General features: G+C 45.1%; 10 non-coding genes across 10 annotated transcripts; all 10 read left to right on the top strand.

The window, feature by feature from the left end:
• Positions 1-358: 358 nt before the first annotated feature.
• On the top strand, positions 359-549 carry LOC141218703 (U2 spliceosomal RNA). The gene has a single exon (XR_012287396.1). It is a non-coding gene; the product is annotated as a U2 spliceosomal RNA (small nuclear RNA).
• A 1,120-nt stretch (positions 550-1,669) lies between these two features.
• LOC141218702 (U2 spliceosomal RNA) lies at positions 1,670-1,860 on the top strand. The gene has a single exon (XR_012287395.1). It is a non-coding gene; the product is annotated as a U2 spliceosomal RNA (small nuclear RNA).
• A 1,121-nt stretch (positions 1,861-2,981) lies between these two features.
• Positions 2,982-3,172, top strand: LOC141218701 (U2 spliceosomal RNA). The gene has a single exon (XR_012287394.1). It is a non-coding gene; the product is annotated as a U2 spliceosomal RNA (small nuclear RNA).
• Positions 3,173-4,292: 1,120 nt separating this feature from the next.
• On the top strand, positions 4,293-4,483 carry LOC141218089 (U2 spliceosomal RNA). Its single transcript, XR_012286852.1, has one exon. It is a non-coding gene; the product is annotated as a U2 spliceosomal RNA (small nuclear RNA).
• A 1,120-nt stretch (positions 4,484-5,603) lies between these two features.
• On the top strand, positions 5,604-5,794 carry LOC141218700 (U2 spliceosomal RNA). The gene has a single exon (XR_012287393.1). It is a non-coding gene; the product is annotated as a U2 spliceosomal RNA (small nuclear RNA).
• Positions 5,795-6,913: 1,119 nt separating this feature from the next.
• Positions 6,914-7,104, top strand: LOC141218171 (U2 spliceosomal RNA). The gene has a single exon (XR_012286929.1). It is a non-coding gene; the product is annotated as a U2 spliceosomal RNA (small nuclear RNA).
• A 1,124-nt stretch (positions 7,105-8,228) lies between these two features.
• LOC141218088 (U2 spliceosomal RNA) lies at positions 8,229-8,419 on the top strand. The gene has a single exon (XR_012286851.1). It is a non-coding gene; the product is annotated as a U2 spliceosomal RNA (small nuclear RNA).
• A 1,121-nt stretch (positions 8,420-9,540) lies between these two features.
• Positions 9,541-9,731, top strand: LOC141218699 (U2 spliceosomal RNA). Its single transcript, XR_012287392.1, has one exon. It is a non-coding gene; the product is annotated as a U2 spliceosomal RNA (small nuclear RNA).
• A 1,120-nt stretch (positions 9,732-10,851) lies between these two features.
• On the top strand, positions 10,852-11,042 carry LOC141218698 (U2 spliceosomal RNA). Its single transcript, XR_012287391.1, has one exon. It is a non-coding gene; the product is annotated as a U2 spliceosomal RNA (small nuclear RNA).
• Positions 11,043-12,161: 1,119 nt separating this feature from the next.
• LOC141218697 (U2 spliceosomal RNA) lies at positions 12,162-12,352 on the top strand. Its single transcript, XR_012287390.1, has one exon. It is a non-coding gene; the product is annotated as a U2 spliceosomal RNA (small nuclear RNA).
• Positions 12,353-12,729: the final 377 nt, after the last annotated feature.

Genomic DNA, 12,729 nt, shown 5'->3' with positions numbered 1-12,729 from the left:
GCTGCTGGACAGCCAGCAGCAGCAGCAGCAGGAGAGGTAATTAATCAGCAACCCTCCTGCTAAGGGTAGACAGCTGCTCGTTCCACCCCCCCCCCCCCGCCTTAATTGGTTCTCCTCCCTTCCAACGGTGTTGAGGCGGGTGGGAACAGCCGGGGGTTGAGGGTACTGTGCTAAAAGAGGTGGAGTTATGCAGATCTAAAACGCGTGGATTGCAGCAGCAGCAAGCCGAAAAGTGCAGGCATGTGAGGGATCTAGAGGTTGACAGCATGTCTTCTTAACGGGAGTCCAGGTGGCCATCTCCACAAATGGACTTTTCAGAATCCTTGGGTGGCACCGTAGTCGGAAACCAATTCTGGTTATCGCTTCTCGGCCTTTTGGCTAAGATCAAGTGTAGTATCTGTTCTTATCAGTTTAATATCTGATACGTCCCCTATCTGGGGACCATATATTAAATGGATTTTTAGAACAGGGAGATGGAAAAAGAGCTTGCTCTGTCCACTCCACGCATTGACCTGGTATTGCAGTATCTCCAGGACCGGTGCACCCCTTCTTTAATGCAGTTTCTAAAATCAGAAAGAATTGAATTCAATGCTTTTTGTTCATTTTGCTTGTTTGTCGGATTTTGGGATGGACTCTTTGGCTTTGCTTTTCTTCTCCTCATTGGATTTTTCATGTTAAAAGTTGCAGAAGCCAGATGACAAGCTCATTTTGGTTCAACTTCAGCAACTGTGCATTGCATTGCCATGTAATGTAATGTAATGCAATGCTATCTATCTAGCTCTCCCTCTATACTTCCTTTTGGATAAACAGACATATTAGGCAAGCATTTTGGAGCTTTCACCTAAATAACTACAGGTGGTGAGATAAGCTGCACAATATAATTGACCTTTCAGTATATTGTTGCACACACACCATCTATTTAGCAAATGCCCTTGTTATCAACAGCAGCCTTTTAAACTCACCTGAGCTAACAGGTATGTGAGCTGGTTACTCTGCTGCGCTTAAAATTTCTTTTTTGGTTTGCTACAATGCCTTTTCTGAAACGTTGTCTCCCTCTGCTGGAACACTGACTTCTTTCATTTAATGCCTGCAGACTATAAAAGAGAAACCAACCCAAAAAGTTTGGTTGATTAGTCTGTGGCATTCTTTTAAACTGTTGCTTATGGCGGTCTCTGTGAGCTTCTCAGTGACATTCAGCCATCCAGGTATCCCGCCTGCAGTAGACGGAATGTGGCAATGGAACGCTGGCTGCGCGTGTCATAATAGGCTCTGAGCCTTTATATACCTGCGCACAGCAGCAGCCACCTTCAGTCTGCTGCTGGACAGCCAGCAGCAGCAGCAGCAGGAGAGGTAATTAATCAGCAACCCTCCTGCTAAGGGTAGACAGCTGCTCGTTCCACCCCCCCCCCGCCTTAATTGGTTCTCCTCCCTTCCAACGGTGTTGAGGCGGGTGGGAACAGCCGGGGGTTGAGGGTACTGTGCTAAAAGAGGTGGAGTTATGCAGATCTAAAACGCGTGGATTGCAGCAGCAGCAAGCCGAAAAGTGCAGGCATGTGAGGGATCTAGAGGTTGACAGCATGTCTTCTTAACGGGAGTCCAGGTGGCCATCTCCACAAATGGACTTTTCAGAATCCTTGGGTGGCACCGTAGTCGGAAACCAATTCTGGTTATCGCTTCTCGGCCTTTTGGCTAAGATCAAGTGTAGTATCTGTTCTTATCAGTTTAATATCTGATACGTCCCCTATCTGGGGACCATATATTAAATGGATTTTTAGAACAGGGAGATGGAAAAAGAGCTTGCTCTGTCCACTCCACGCATTGACCTGGTATTGCAGTATCTCCAGGACCGGTGCACCCCTTCTTTAATGCAGTTTCTAAAATCAGAAAGAATTGAATTCAATGCTTTTTGTTCATTTTGCTTGTTTGTCGGATTTTGGGATGGACTCTTTGGCTTTGCTTTTCTTCTCCTCATTGGATTTTTCATGTTAAAAGTTGCAGAAGCCAGATGACAAGCTCATTTTGGTTCAACTTCAGCAACTGTGCATTGCATTGCCATGTAATGTAATGTAATGCAATGCTATCTATCTAGCTCTCCCTCTATACTTCCTTTTGGATAAACAGACATATTAGGCAAGCATTTTGGAGCTTTCACCTAAATAACTACAGGTGGTGAGATAAGCTGCACAATATAATTGACCTTTCAGTATATTGTTGCACACACACCATCTATTTAGCAAATGCCCTTGTTATCAACAGCAGCCTTTTAAACTCACCTGAGCTAACAGGTATGTGAGCTGGTTACTCTGCTGCGCTTAAAATTTCTTTTTTGGTTTGCTACAATGCCTTTTCTGAAACGTTGTCTCCCTCTGCTGGAACACTGACTTCTTTCATTTAATGCCTGCAGACTATAAAAGAGAAACCAACCCAAAAAGTTTGGTTGATTAGTCTGTGGCATTCTTTTAAACTGTTGCTTATGGCGGTCTCTGTGAGCTTCTCAGTGACATTCAGCCATCCAGGTATCCCGCCTGCAGTAGACGGAATGTGGCAATGGAACGCTGGCTGCGCGTGTCATAATAGGCTCTGAGCCTTTATATACCTGCGCACAGCAGCAGCCACCTTCAGTCTGCTGCTGGACAGCCAGCAGCAGCAGCAGCAGGAGAGGTAATTAATCAGCAACCCTCCTGCTAAGGGTAGACAGCTGCTCGTTCCACCCCCCCCCCCGCCTTAATTGGTTCTCCTCCCTTCCAACGGTGTTGAGGCGGGTGGGAACAGCCGGGGGTTGAGGGTACTGTGCTAAAAGAGGTGGAGTTATGCAGATCTAAAACGCGTGGATTGCAGCAGCAGCAAGCCGAAAAGTGCAGGCATGTGAGGGATCTAGAGGTTGACAGCATGTCTTCTTAACGGGAGTCCAGGTGGCCATCTCCACAAATGGACTTTTCAGAATCCTTGGGTGGCACCGTAGTCGGAAACCAATTCTGGTTATCGCTTCTCGGCCTTTTGGCTAAGATCAAGTGTAGTATCTGTTCTTATCAGTTTAATATCTGATACGTCCCCTATCTGGGGACCATATATTAAATGGATTTTTAGAACAGGGAGATGGAAAAAGAGCTTGCTCTGTCCACTCCACGCATTGACCTGGTATTGCAGTATCTCCAGGACCGGTGCACCCCTTCTTTAATGCAGTTTCTAAAATCAGAAAGAATTGAATTCAATGCTTTTTGTTCATTTTGCTTGTTTGTCGGATTTTGGGATGGACTCTTTGGCTTTGCTTTTCTTCTCCTCATTGGATTTTTCATGTTAAAAGTTGCAGAAGCCAGATGACAAGCTCATTTTGGTTCAACTTCAGCAACTGTGCATTGCATTGCCATGTAATGTAATGTAATGCAATGCTATCTATCTAGCTCTCCCTCTATACTTCCTTTTGGATAAACAGACATATTAGGCAAGCATTTTGGAGCTTTCACCTAAATAACTACAGGTGGTGAGATAAGCTGCACAATATAATTGACCTTTCAGTATATTGTTGCACACACACCATCTATTTAGCAAATGCCCTTGTTATCAACAGCAGCCTTTTAAACTCACCTGAGCTAACAGGTATGTGAGCTGGTTACTCTGCTGCGCTTAAAATTTCTTTTTTGGTTTGCTACAATGCCTTTTCTGAAACGTTGTCTCCCTCTGCTGGAACACTGACTTCTTTCATTTAATGCCTGCAGACTATAAAAGAGAAACCAACCCAAAAAGTTTGGTTGATTAGTCTGTGGCATTCTTTTAAACTGTTGCTTATGGCGGTCTCTGTGAGCTTCTCAGTGACATTCAGCCATCCAGGTATCCCGCCTGCAGTAGACGGAATGTGGCAATGGAACGCTGGCTGCACGTGTCATAATAGGCTCTGAGCCTTTATATACCTGCGCACAGCAGCAGCCACCTTCAGTCTGCTGCTGGACAGCCAGCAGCAGCAGCAGCAGGAGAGGTAATTAATCAGCAACCCTCCTGCTAAGGGTAGACAGCTGCTCGTTCCACCCCCCCCCCGCCTTAATTGGTTCTCCTCCCTTCCAACGGTGTTGAGGCGGGTGGGAGCAGCCGGGGGTTGAGGGTACTGTGCTAAAAGAGGTGGAGTTATGCAGATCTAAAACGCGTGGATTGCAGCAGCAGCAAGCCGAAAAGTGCAGGCATGTGAGGGATCTAGAGGTTGACAGCATGTCTTCTTAACGGGAGTCCAGGTGGCCATCTCCACAAATGGACTTTTCAGAATCCTTGGGTGGCACCGTAGTCGGAAACCAATTCTGGTTATCGCTTCTCGGCCTTTTGGCTAAGATCAAGTGTAGTATCTGTTCTTATCAGTTTAATATCTGATACGTCCCCTATCTGGGGACCATATATTAAATGGATTTTTAGAACAGGGAGATGGAAAAAGAGCTTGCTCTGTCCACTCCATGCATTGACCTGGTATTGCAGTATCTCCAGGACCGGTGCACCCCTTCTTTAATGCAGTTTCTAAAATCAGAAAGAATTGAATTCAATGCTTTTTGTTCATTTTGCTTGTTTGTCGGATTTTGGGATGGACTCTTTGGCTTTGCTTTTCTTCTCCTCATTGGATTTTTCATGTTAAAAGTTGCAGAAGCCAGATGACAAGCTCATTTTGGTTCAACTTCAGCAACTGTGCATTGCATTGCCATGTAATGTAATGTAATGCAATGCTATCTATCTAGCTCTCCCTCTATACTTCCTTTTGGATAAACAGACATATTAGGCAAGCATTTTGGAGCTTTCACCTAAATAACTACAGGTGGTGAGATAAGCTGCACAATATAATTGACCTTTCAGTATATTGTTGCACACACACCATCTATTTAGCAAATGCCCTTGTTATCAACAGCAGCCTTTTAAACTCACCTGAGCTAACAGGTATGTGAGCTGGTTACTCTGCTGCGCTTAAAATTTCTTTTTTGGTTTGCTACAATGCCTTTTCTGAAACGTTGTCTCCCTCTGCTGGAACACTGACTTCTTTCATTTAATGCCTGCAGACTATAAAAGAGAAACCAACCCAAAAAGTTTGGTTGATTAGTCTGTGGCATTCTTTTAAACTGTTGCTTATGGCGGTCTCTGTGAGCTTCTCAGTGACATTCAGCCATCCAGGTATCCCGCCTGCAGTAGACGGAATGTGGCAATGGAACGCTGGCTGCGCGTGTCATAATAGGCTCTGAGCCTTTATATACCTGCGCACAGCAGCAGCCACCTTCAGTCTGCTGCTGGACAGCCAGCAGCAGCAGCAGCAGGAGAGGTAATTAATCAGCAACCCTCCTGCTAAGGGTAGACAGCTGCTCGTTCCACCCCCACCCCGCCTTAATTGGTTCTCCTCCCTTCCAACGGTGTTGAGGCGGGTGGGAGCAGCCGGGGGTTGAGGGTACTGTGCTAAAAGAGGTGGAGTTATGCAGATCTAAAACGCGTGGATTGCAGCAGCAGCAAGCCGAAAAGTGCAGGCATGTGAGGGATCTAGAGGTTGACAGCATGTCTTCTTAACGGGAGTCCAGGTAGCCATCTCCACAAATGGACTTTTCAGAATCCTTGGGTGGCACCGTAGTCGGAAACCAATTCTGGTTATCGCTTCTCGGCCTTTTGGCTAAGATCAAGTGTAGTATCTGTTCTTATCAGTTTAATATCTGATACGTCCCCTATCTGGGGACCATATATTAAATGGATTTTTAGAACAGGGAGATGGAAAAAGAGCTTGCTCTGTCCACTCCACGCATTGACCTGGTATTGCAGTATCTCCAGGACCGGTGCACCCCTTCTTTAATGCAGTTTCTAAAATCAGAAAGAATTGAATTCAATGCTTTTTGTTCATTTTGCTTGTTTGTCGGATTTTGGGATGGACTCTTTGGCTTTGCTTTTCTTCTCCTCATTGGATATTTCATGTTAAAAGTTGCAGAAGCCAGATGACAAGCTCATTTTGGTTCAACTTCAGCAACTGTGCATTGCATTGCCATGTAATGTAATGTAATACAATGCTATCTATCTAGCTCTCCCTCTATACTTCCCTTTGGATAAACAGACATATTAGGCAAGCATTTTGGAGCTTTCACCTAAATAACTACAGGTGGTGAGATAAGCTGCACAATATAATTGACCTTTCAGTATATTGTTGCACACACACCATCTATTTAGCAAATGCCCTTGTTATCAACAGCAGCCTTTTAAACTCACCTGAGCTAACAGGTATGTGAGCTGGTTACTCTGCTGCGCTTAAAATTTCTTTTTTGGTTTGCTACAATGCCTTTTCTGAAACGTTGTCTCCCTCTGCTGGAACACTGACTTCTTTCATTTAATGCCTGCAGACTATAAAAGAGAAACCAAACCAAAAAGTTTGGTTGATTAGTCTGTGGCATTCTTTTAAACTGTTGCTTATGGCGGTCTCTGTGAGCTTCTCAGTGACATTCAGCGATCCAGGTATCCCGCCTGCAGTAGACGGAATGTGGCAATGGAACGCTGGCTGCGCGTGTCATAATAGGCTCTGAGCCTTTATATACCTGCGCACAGCAGCAGCCACCTTCAGTCTGCTGCTGGACAGCCAGCAGCAGCAGCAGCAGGAGAGGTAATTAATCAGCAACCCTCCTGCTAAGGGTAGACAGCTGCTCGTTCCACCCCCCCCCGCCTTAATTGGTTCTCCTCCCTTCCAACGGTGTTGAGGCGGGTGGGAACAGCCGGGGGTTGAGGGTACTGTGCTAAAAGAGGTGGAGTTATGCAGATCTAAAACGCGTGGATTGCAGCAGCAGCAAGCCGAAAAGTGCAGGCATGTGAGGGATCTAGAGGTTGACAGCATGTCTTCTTAACGGGAGTCCAGGTGGCCATCTCCACAAATGGACTTTTCAGAATCCTTGGGTGGCACCGTAGTCGGAAACCAATTCTGGTTATCGCTTCTCGGCCTTTTGGCTAAGATCAAGTGTAGTATCTGTTCTTATCAGTTTAATATCTGATACGTCCCCTATCTGGGGACCATATATTAAATGGATTTTTAGAACAGGGAGATGGAAAAAGAGCTTGCTCTGTCCACTCCACGCATTGACCTGGTATAGCAGTATCTCCAGGACCGGTGCACCCCTTCTTTAATGCAGTTTCTAAAATCAGAAAGAATTGAATTCAATGCTTTTTGTTCATTTTGCTTGTTTGTCGGATTTTGGGAAGGACTCTTTGGCTTTGCTTTTCTTCTCCTCATTGGATTTTTCATGTTAAAAGTTGCAGAAGCCAGATGACAAGCTCATTTTGGTTCAACTTCAGCAACTGTGCATTGCATTGCCATGTAATGTAATGTAATGCAATGCTATCTATCTAGCTCTCCCTCTATACTTCCTTTTGGATAAACAGACATATTAGGCAAGCATTTTGGAGCTTTCACCTAAATAACTACAGGTGGTGAGATAAGCTGCACAATATAATTGACCTTTCACTATATTGTTGCACACACACCATCTATTTAGCATATGCCCTTGTTATCAACAGCAGCCTTTTAAACTCACCTGAGCTAACAGGTATGTGAGCTGGTTACTCTGCTGCGCTTAAAATTTCTTTTTTGGTTTGCTACAATGCCTTTTCTGAAACGTTGTCTCCCTCTGCTGGAACACTGACTTCTTTCATTTAATGCCTGCAGACTATAAAAGAGAAACCAACCCAAAAAGTTTGGTTGATTAGTCTGTGGCATTCTTTTAAACTGTTGCTTATGGCGGTCTCTGTGAGCTTCTCAGTGACATTCAGCCATCCAGGTATCCCGCCTGCAGTAGACGGAATGTGGCAATGGAACGCTGGCTGCGCGTGTCATAATAGGCTCTGAGCCTTTATATACCTGCGCACAGCAGCAGCCACCTTCAGTCTGCTGCTGGACAGCCAGCAGCAGCAGCAGCAGGAGAGGTAATTAATCAGCAACCCTCCTGCTAAGGGTAGACAGCTGCTCGTTCCACCCCCCCCCCCCCCGCCTTAATTGGTTCTCCTCCCTTCCAACGGTGTTGAGGCGGGTGGGAACAGCCGGGGGTTGAGGGTACTGTGCTAAAAGAGGTGGAGTTATGCAGATCTAAAACGCGTGGATTGCAGCAGCAGCAAGCCGAAAAGTGCAGGCATGTGAGGGATCTAGAGGTTGACAGCATGTCTTCTTAACGGGAGTCCAGGTGGCCATCTCCACAAATGGACTTTTCAGAATCCTTGGGTGGCACCGTAGTCGGAAACCAATTCTGGTTATCGCTTCTCGGCCTTTTGGCTAAGATCAAGTGTAGTATCTGTTCTTATCAGTTTAATATCTGATACGTCCCCTATCTGGGGACCATATATTAAATGGATTTTTAGAACAGGGAGATGGAAAAAGAGCTTGCTCTGTCCACTCCATGCATTGACCTGGTATTGCAGTATCTCCAGGACCGGTGCACCCCTTCTTTAATGCAGTTTCTAAAATCAGAAAGAATTGAATTCAATGCTTTTTGTTCATTTTGCTTGTTTGTCGGATTTTGGGATGGACTCTTTGGCTTTGCTTTTCTTCTCCTCATTGGATTTTTCATGTTAAAAGTTGCAGAAGCCAGATGACAAGCTCATTTTGGTTCAACTTCAGCAACTGTGCATTGCATTGCCATGTAATGTAATGTAATGCAATGCTATCTATCTAGCTCTCGCTCTATACTTCCTTTTGGATAAACAGACATATTAGGCAAGCATTTTGGAGCTTTCACCTAAATAACTACAGGTGGTGAGATAAGCTGCACAATATAATTGACCTTTCAGTATATTGTTGCACACACACCATCTATTTAGCAAATGCCCTTGTTATCAACAGCAGCCTTTTAAACTCACCTGAGCTAACAGGTATGTGAGCTAGTTACTCTGCTGCGCTTAAAATTTCTTTTTTGGTTTGCTACAATGCCTTTTCTGAAACGTTGTCTCCCTCTGCTGGAACACTGACTTCTTTCATTTAATGCCTGCAGACTATAAAAGAGAAACCAACCCAAAAAGTTTGGTTGATTAGTCTGTGGCATTCTTTTAAACTGTTGCTTATGGCGGTCTCTGTGAGCTTCTCAGTGACATTCAGCCATCCAGGTATCCCGCCTGCAGTAGACGGAATGTGGCAATGGAACGCTGGCTGCGCGTGTCATAATAGGCTCTGAGCCTTTATATACCTGCGCACAGCAGCAGCTACCTTCAGTCTGCTGCTGGACAGCCAGCAGCAGCAGCAGCAGGAGAGGTAATTAATCAGCAACCCTCCTGCTAAGGGTAGACAGCTGCTCGTTCCACCCCCCCCCCCGCCTTAATTGGTTCTCCTCCCTTCCAACGGTGTTGAGGCGGGTGGGAACAGCCGGGGGTTGAGGGTACTGTGCTAAAAGAGGTGGAGTTATGCAGATCTAAAACGCGTGGATTGCAGCAGCAGCAAGCCGAAAAGTGCAGGCATGTGAGGGATCTAGAGGTTGACAGCATGTCTTCTTAACGGGAGTCCAGGTGGCCATCTCCACAAATGGACTTTTCAGAATCCTTGGGTGGCACCGTAGTCGGAAACCAATTCTGGTTATCGCTTCTCGGCCTTTTGGCTAAGATCAAGTGTAGTATCTGTTCTTATCAGTTTAATATCTGATACGTCCCCTATCTGGGGACCATATATTAAATGGATTTTTAGAACAGGGAGATGGAAAAAGAGCTTGCTCTGTCCACTCCACGCATTGACCTGGTATTGCAGTATCTCCAGGACCGGTGCACCCCTTCTTTAATGCAGTTTCTAAAATCAGAAAGAATTGAATTCAATGCTTTTTGTTCATTTTGCTTGTTTGTCGGATTTTGGGATGGACTCTTTGGCTTTGCTTTTCTTCTCCTCATTGGATTTTTCATGTTAAAAGTTGCAGAAGCCAGATGACAAGCTCATTTTGGTTCAACTTCAGCAACTGTGCATTGCATTGCCATGTAATGTAATGTAATGCAATGCTATCTATCTAGCTCTCCCTCTATACTTCCTTTTGGATAAACAGACATATTAGGCAAGCATTTTGGAGCTTTCACCTAAATAACTACAGGTGGTGAGATAAGCTGCACAATATAATTGACCTTTCAGTATATTGTTGCACACACACCATCTATTTAGCAAATGCCCTTGTTATCAACAGCAGCCTTTTAAACTCACCTGAGCTAACAGGTATGTGAGCTGGTTACTCTGCTGCGCTTAAAATTTCTTTTTTGGTTTGCTACAATGCCTTTTCTGAAACGTTGTCTCCCTCTGCTGGAACACTGACTTCTTTCATTTAATGCCTGCAGACTATAAAAGAGAAACCAACCCAAAAAGTTTGGTTGATTAGTCTGTGGCATTCTTTTAAACTGTTGCTTATGGCGGTCTCTGTGAGCTTCTCAGTGACATTCAGCCATCCAGGTATCCCGCCTGCAGTAGACGGAATGTGGCAATGGAACGCTGGCTGCGCGTGTCATAATAGGCTCTGAGCCTTTATATACCTGTGCACAGCAGCAGCCACCTTCAGTCTGCTGCTGGACAGCCAGCAGCAGCAGCAGCAGGAGAGGTAATTAATCAGCAACCCTCCTGCTAAGGGTAGACAGCTGCTCGTTCCACCCCCCCCCCGCCTTAATTGGTTCTCCTCCCTTCCAACGGTGTTGAGGCGGGTGGGAACAGCCGGGGGTTGAGGGTACTGTGCTAAAAGAGGTGGAGTTATGCAGATCTAAAACGCGTGGATTGCAGCAGCAGCAAGCCGAAAAGTGCAGGCATGTGAGGGATCTAGAGGTTGACAGCATGTCTTCTTAACGGGAGTCCAGGTGGCCATCTCCACAAATGGACTTTTCAGAATCCTTGGGTGGCACCGTAGTCGGAAACCAATTCTGGTTATCGCTTCTCGGCCTTTTGGCTAAGATCAAGTGTAGTATCTGTTCTTATCAGTTTAATATCTGATACGTCCCCTATCTGGGGACCATATATTAAATGGATTTTTAGAACAGGGAGATGGAAAAAGAGCTTGCTCTGTCCACTCCACGCATTGACCTGGTATTGCAGTATCTCCAGGACCGGTGCACCCCTTCTTTAATGCAGTTTCTAAAATCAGAAAGAATTGAATTCAATGCTTTTTGTTCATTTTGCTTGTTTGTCGGATTTTGGGATGGACTCTTTGGCTTTGCTTTTCTTCTCCTCATTGGATTTTTCATGTTAAAAGTTGCAGAAGCCAGATGACAAGCTCATTTTGGTTCAACTTCAGCAACTGTGCATTGCATTGCCATGTAATGTAATGTAATGCAATGCTATCTATCTAGCTCTCCCTCTATACTTCCTTTTGGATAAACAGACATATTAGGCAAGCATTTTGGAGCTTTCACCTAAATAACTACAGGTGGTGAGATAAGCTGCACAATATAATTGACCTTTCAGTATATTGTTGCACACACACCATCTATTTAGCAAATGCCCTTGTTATCAACAGCAGCCTTTTAAACTCACCTGAGCTAACAGGTATGTGAGCTGGTTACTCTGCTGCGCTTAAAATTTCTTTTTTGGTTTGCTACAATGCCTTTTCTGAAACGTTGTCTCCCTCTGCTGGAACACTGACTTCTTTCATTTAATGCCTGCAGACTATAAAAGAGAAACCAACCCAAAAAGTTTGGTTTATTAGTCTGTGGCATTCTTTTAAACTGTTGCTTATGGCGGTCTCTGTGAGCTTCTCAGTGACATTCAGCCATCCAGGTATCCCGCCTGCAGTAGACGGAATGTGGCAATGGAACGCTGGCTGCGCGTGTCATAATAGGCTCTGAGCCTTTATATACCTGCGCACAGCAGCAGCCACCTTCAGTCTGCTGCTGGACAGCCAGCAGCAGCAGCAGCAGGAGAGGTAATTAATCAGCAACCCTCCTGCTAAGGGTAGACAGCTGCTCGTTCCACCCCCCCCCGCCTTAATTGGTTCTCCTCCCTTCCAACGGTGTTGAGGCGGGTGGGAACAGCCGGGGGTTGAGGGTACTGTGCTAAAAGAGGTGGAGTTATGCAGATCTAAAACGCGTGGATTGCAGCAGCAGCAAGCCGAAAAGTGCAGGCATGTGAGGGATCTAGAGGTTGACAGCATGTCTTCTTAACGGGAGTCCAGGTGGCCATCTCCACAAATGGACTTTTCAGAATCCTTGGGTGGCACCGTAGTCGGAAACCAATTCTGGTTATCGCTTCTCGGCCTTTTGGCTAAGATCAAGTGTAGTATCTGTTCTTATCAGTTTAATATCTGATACGTCCCCTATCTGGGGACCATATATTAAATGGATTTTTAGAACAGGGAGATGGAAAAAGAGCTTGCTCTGTCCACTCCACGCATTGACCTGGTATTGCAGTATCTCCAGGACCGGTGCACCCCTTCTTTAATGCAGTTTCTAAAATCAGAAAGAATTGAATTCAATGCTTTTTGTTCATTTTGCTTGTTTGTCGGATTTTGGGATGGACTCTTTGGCTTTGCTTTTCTTCTCCTCATTGGATTTTTCATGTTAAAAGTTGCAGAAGCCAGATGACAAGCTCATTTTGGTTCAACTTCAGCAACTGTGCATTGCATTGCCATGTAATGTAATGTAATGCAATGCTATCTATCTAGCTCTCCCTCTATACTTCCTTTTGGATAAACAGACATATTAGGCAAGCATTTTGGAGCTTTCACCTAAATAACTACAGGTGGTGAGATAAGCTGCACAATATAATTGACCTTTCAGTATATTGTTGCACACACACCATCTATTTAGCAA

The sequence above is a fragment of the Phyllobates terribilis genome, unplaced genomic scaffold (assembly GCF_046119375.1).
Source record: "Phyllobates terribilis strain yellow unplaced genomic scaffold, ASM4611937v1 Scaffold_249__1_contigs__length_2872098, whole genome shotgun sequence".
In the NCBI taxonomy this organism is placed as follows: domain Eukaryota; kingdom Metazoa; phylum Chordata; class Amphibia; order Anura; family Dendrobatidae; genus Phyllobates; species Phyllobates terribilis.
This window is presented reverse-complemented; position numbering and strand designations above follow the sequence as displayed.